We start from the raw sequence: 6,096 nt of genomic DNA on the forward strand, positions 1-6,096 counted from the left end.
GCCCCATGGCTCTTGTCACTCCTTGTCTGGCCACCTCTGCTTCTCTTCTTGTTCTTTGTGGGCCAGCTCTGCTCTGTGCACGACTATCTCCCACCTAGAGAGATGTAATCTGTTGATTATTTATCTTGAATTCAATTTATCAAGTTCTTGGAGCAACCTGGAGCAGGTCCCACGTAATATGTGACCAGAAGACCCTGACTGTGTACCTCAAATCCAAATTCTAGGTCAGAGAATCAGACTGGCTCAGGCGGGCTCAGCCTGCAACCTGAATGTCTCAGCTGTGGCCTGGGAGGGGAGGCAATTTGGCTCAAACATGGTCTCTGGTGCTCCTGTGCGTTAGACGGTTAGTTTCCTAAAACATTCTTTTCTTCCAATTCTTCTGAACTTACAGGTTCTTCAAAAAACGTAGAGGTTTTGTCACTGTTACTTATTGGGGAAAAGGGTGAGATGTAAATGGCATCCTTGCATGAATGGGCCATAGAGACATGAAGTATGGGGGAATGCTTTTTTAAAAACATTCAGATATTTCACTCATCAGCACTTTTATTCCCCAGATCAAGAAGAAATGATTCATTTTATCCTAGGCTAATATTTTTATGTTTGAAAGAATTTTATTGATCATCTATCAATATTAACTACAATTTAAAATTAGTTTTACCAGCCGTATTATTTTAGAAGTATAGTTATGCCTGTGTAATATACCTGAACACAGTGTTTTAAGAAAAAAAAAACTGTGATGGATATTTTAGAATTGTTAGACTTACAGTTGTAAAGTGATTAGTCCTTTATTAATGTATCTGCTAAGTAAGCTGAGGTCCCTGGGTAGCACAAAGGGTTTTTGCTCGGCTGCTAACTAAAAGGTTGGCCGTTTGAATCCACCCAGTGGTGCTGTAGAAGAAAGGCCTGGTGACCTGCTGCTGGGAAGATTACAGCCAAGAAAACCCCTATGGAGTAGTTCTACTCTGTAACACATGGGGTCACCATGAGTCAAAATGGACTCTGTGGCAACGAGTTTTGGGTAAGCTCAGAATTTTTGCAGGCTGAAGTTTAAAAAAAAATCAATTACACGTATAGGATAAAATGTTGAGGAAGCAAACTAGAGTCCTTGGGTGGTGCAAATGGTTAACACGCTTGGCTGCTCATCCAAAGGTAGGAGGTTTGAGTCCATCCAGAGGCACTTCAGAAGAAAGGCCTGACAATCTACTTTTGCAAAATCAGCCATTGAAAACCCTACGGAGCACGGTTCTGCTCTGACACACATGGGCTCACCATGTGTTGGAATCAACTCGATGGCAACTTTTTTAGGAAATTAACAGCCATGACCCCCACCTCCGATGATTATATGTTGTCTCAGTCAGTGTTCTCTAAAAGAAACAGAACTAGTGACACACACACACACACACACACACACACACACACACACACACACAGGTGTATACATACACCTCTATGTATATGTATATATATACACATGTACACACATATACGTACACACATACAAGTATACATATATGTAAATGCATACACATACATACATATACGCAGGCACACATATATATGATACATGGTATGTGATATATAATATATGATATATATATAATGAGCCCTGGTGACCCAGTGGTTAAGCACTTGGCTGATAACTGAGAGGGAGAAAGATATGGCAGTCTGCTTCTGTAATGATTACAGCCTTGGAAACTCTATGGGGCAGTTCTACTCTGTCCTGTGGGGTCACTATGATCGGAATCGACTCGATGACAACAGGTTTGGTTTTTTTAGAGAGAGAGGGAGGTTTACTTCAAGGAAGTAATGGCTCATGTGATTTTGAGGGCTGGCAAGTCCCAAATCCATAGGTCAAGTGGCAGGCTGGAAATCTCTACTGGCTCATGAGATTGTGGGCTGGCAAGTCCAAAATCTGCAGATCAGGCACTTTGAGGAAGACGTGGTCACCGCTGCGACAGCTTCCTGGTCTGCCCACTCCTGGTCCTGACTTACCGCTGTCGGCTCTCCCAGGAAACAAGTCGGTCAGGAAGCCGCACAGCAGCCTTAGCTTCGAAGGACACTGGAAATACACCAGTGAGCCAGAGGTGGTCATTCACCAAATTCAAATTCCTCTAACCAGCCGCAACATAAAATCCTTGGAGAAGGTGTGTGCTGACTTGATTAGAGGCACAAAGGAGAAGGACCTCAAAGAGACAGGTTCAGATGCCTACCAAGACTCTGAGAATCAGTACAAGGAAAATTCCTTGTGGCAAAGGTTCTAAGACCTGGGATTGTTTCCAGATGAGAATCCATAAGTGACCCATCAACTTCTCAGTCCTTCTAAGATCTGTAAGCAGATCACTTCCATCAGTATTGAGCCAGGAGTAGAGGTTAAACTCACCATTGGAGATGCTTAAATAAACTATTTTAATAAATTAATTATCGGTTGCTTAAAAAAAAAAAACAACTTCAGGTCAGGTGGCAGGTGGGAGACTTTTGCAGGCTTAATCCCAAAATTCATAGATCAAGCAAGGAGAAGAGTGAAGGATTGAGAGTACGAGACGTGCCTGGACAGCCACTTACATGCTGGAGGCAGACCACTGAAGGAAACTCCCCTTTCAACTGATTGGTTGATCACATCAGATACATCATGGAAAGTGATTTACATTGCATTAGATTGCATTCCTGATGCTGTGTTGTTCTTCATATAGTCCAGCTTCTCAGATTATTTGCTCAGCATACAAATTGAATAAGTATGGTGAAAGTATATATGTATATATACAGACCCATATACGTATATGCTTATGGTGAGATAATTTGACTTTTTAAGCAGAAGCTAGTCCCTTAGAAATTTTTTTCCTTCTAGGACACATTTTTAATTAATGAAAAAAATGAAAAGGAATTACATGAAATGCCACAGGTAGATAGATGCCCCTTGCATGCATATTTATTGCATAAATATCACTTGGGTCAGAGAATGGAGTAAAAGGGGAATGGGAAATGAATTCCAAATTATGTGACTCCTAATTTTATTCTCGTTGTCCAATGCTCTTCTAAGGGGTAGTAGAGATAGAATTCATAGCCATCACCATCATTATCATGGCTGACATTTATTGAGTGTTTTATAATGTGTCAGTCACTTGCCAAACACTTTACATGGGGTATTAGTTAGGATACTGGTCAGCAGTCATAACAGAGACCCAAGTAACAGTAGCTTAAACAAGATAGAATTTCATTTCTCACCCATGCAGTGTGAGTATATGCAGTTCACGGCTGGTAAGATGACTACCTGGTGGGGGAATGGGGTCAAGGACCTAGGCTCTTCCTATCTTGTTGCTCTGCCATTCCTAGGATATTGTTCTTATCCTAATGTTCCAAGACGGCTCTCCATTACAACATTACGACATCTAGTTGCTGCTCATATCTCATTGGCCAAGACTGAACCACATTGGCACATATCGCTGCAAGGGAAGCTGGGAAATTTAGTCTTTATTGTAGACAGCCATGTATGGCAGCCATAAAAAGCATGGTTTCTATTCCTATACAAGAAGAGGAGATGGATACTGGGGGCCACTAGAAGTCCATGTCACAGTGGAGAGTCTGTTTATCCAATAGAAGTCAAGCCCAAATTATTCCGTGTAACACATGAGGAAAAAAAGAGATTAAGTTACTTGCTAAAAGTCACACAGCTAGTACTTTGTGGAGCTTGTCATGTCTTTATTTTTGTTCCGTTTTGCATTTGCATCTAGTTTGCTGAGAAATTCTCAAACTAGGACCAGGGCTACGCTTTCTCAGCCTCCTTGGGGCTGCTACACCTCATCAGTATTTGTTTGATTTCATCACACCATTTAAAACATTCATCCAGGAAGACTTGTGTAGCATGTCCTTTAGAGTTGAAAGTCAGCACACATTTAATTTTGTGCAAGGAATCCTGTAACACTTATGAGCAGTTGGTAGTACATTATGATGTTGTCTAAGAAGAACTAAGAACCTAGACCAGGGAAATGCCATTCTTTAGTTTGATTCAGATTATACTTGGCTTCTGGTTAGGCTAGAATATGTGTCCCCAAAATCTTTTTAATAAGTAGGAAATGTTTTAATAAAATATATGTTCTAACATCTTTTTCTGAGTCCAATATTAAGATTATAGACTATTTCCTAAAAATTAAAAGGTGGCAGACTTTCTAGAAATGATTTTTTTTTAAAAGGAAAAGTAGCATTGAAACCAGATGTTGCTTTTCTACAACGTCATCCAACCACTGGCGTCTTCCACGCAACAAAATTTGGCAGGAGAGCGACCCCTTTCTTCTACACAGGTCATAATTTCCAAGAGATGGCATGTGCTGAAAACAAAATTTAAAAAGGGAAAACTGGTTCCCGAAAGTTCACGTCTGACATTATTCAAGCTCATGTCAGATCAAAATGATACACCATAGGAAAAGGCTGGAAATCATACCTGTTGTAGATTTCTTCCTTTGGAAATATTGAAAGTTGAAGTTAGGATTACGATATGGCAATTTTGCAGGATAGAATTTTGTAAGACCAATGACCTATTCATCTAAAATACCTTTTTTTAACAACATGAACAACTATACATGCGGACCTCACCTGATGGAATACACAGGGATCAAATCGACTGCATCTGTGGAAGGAGATGATGGAGAAGCTCAATATCACCAGTCAGAAGAAAGCCAGGGACCAACTGTGGGAGAAACCATCAACTGCTCATATGCAAGTTCAAGTTGCAGCTGAAGAAAATTAAAACCAGTTCATGAGAGCCAAAGCACGACCTTGAATACATCCTACCTGAATTTAGAGACCATCTATGATGGTTAAAGTTGTGTGTCAAGTTGGCTAGGCCATGATTCTCAGTGGTTTGGCAGTTGTGATGTACTTTGGCAGCTGTGTAATGATGTAATCACCTCCATAATGAGATCTGATATAATGTAATCACCTCCATGATGACATCTGCTATGAGCAGCCCATCAGTTGAAAGGGAGTTACTTTGGGGGTATGGCCTGTATCCAATATATATGGACTTTCTGGCAAAGCTCATTGGCTTTTGTTTGCTCTGGATCCTGCATCTGGCTCATCACCTGACCTCCGGTTCTTGGGACTTGAGCTAGCAGCTTACCTGTCGATCGTGGGATTTGTCAGCCTCCCTGGCCCATGAACCAGTGGCCTGTCGTCTTATCTGCTGATCCTGGAACTCATTGGCCTCAGCAGCCTGTGTATCAGAGGCCTGCTGTCTGACCTGCCAATCCTATGTTCATCAGCTTCTGCAACTACATGTGTCAGGAGGCGCCTCCAGCTTGGCCCACAGACTTGGGACTTTCCAGCGTGTACAACCGTGCGAGCCATTTCCTTGATAGAAATCTCTCTCTCTATATATATCTATACATGTCAGTGGTTTTGCTTCTCTGGAGAACCCAGCCTAAGAGATTTGGTACTGAGAGTGGTTTTAGAGAAACAAAATTTTAAGGATGAGTTTTCTAAATTGGTTCTCAAGTTTGGTTAGTCTTAAAGATGTTGATGACTCCTGCTTCCAGTAGGAAAGAGGGCACTGCTAATCCATAGTGTGAGGTGGGAATAGAAATACACAAAATATCACCACCGATAGATCAGGTATTGGTGAGAGGTAAGGCTCTGGGTGATTGAATGTTTGATATCTTTCTACAGTTTGTCAGAATGAGAAGTATAAGGAAGCTGGTTGGTTGGTCCTACTTTTGCTAGAGAAAGTGGTGAAAGAAAGAGATGAGCTCAGGGCTTCACAGACACAACTCAAGCACTGCATAAATGACCTCACAGTTACCACTTGTGCCTTGAAAGAAAGCCTTATTTCTTCTAGTAACAGAGCTTATATTGCCAAAACTAAACCCAGAGTCTATAAGAGTGGCTGAATTACAACGCCAATGAATTCCTGTCATGGTTTGAATTATGTCCCCCCAAAAATGTGTGTATCAATTTGGCTGGGCCATGATTCCCAGAATTGTGTGGTTGGCCTCCATTTTGCAATTGTAATTTTATGTTAAAGAGGATTAGGGTGGGATTGTAACACCACCCTTACCCAGGTCACATCCCTGATTCAATGTAAAAGGAGTTTCCCTGGGTTGTGGC

General features: G+C 41.4%; 1 pseudogene; it reads left to right on the forward strand.

The window, feature by feature from the left end:
- The first annotated feature begins 982 nt into the window (after window positions 1-982).
- Window positions 983-2,526, forward strand: LOC101353586 (40S ribosomal protein S20 pseudogene; annotated as a pseudogene).
- Window positions 2,527-6,096: the final 3,570 nt, after the last annotated feature.

This window comes from Trichechus manatus, unplaced genomic scaffold (genome assembly GCF_000243295.1).
Source record: "Trichechus manatus latirostris isolate Lorelei unplaced genomic scaffold, TriManLat1.0 scaffold00119, whole genome shotgun sequence".
NCBI classification, from domain to species: Eukaryota; Metazoa; Chordata; class Mammalia; order Sirenia; family Trichechidae; genus Trichechus; species Trichechus manatus.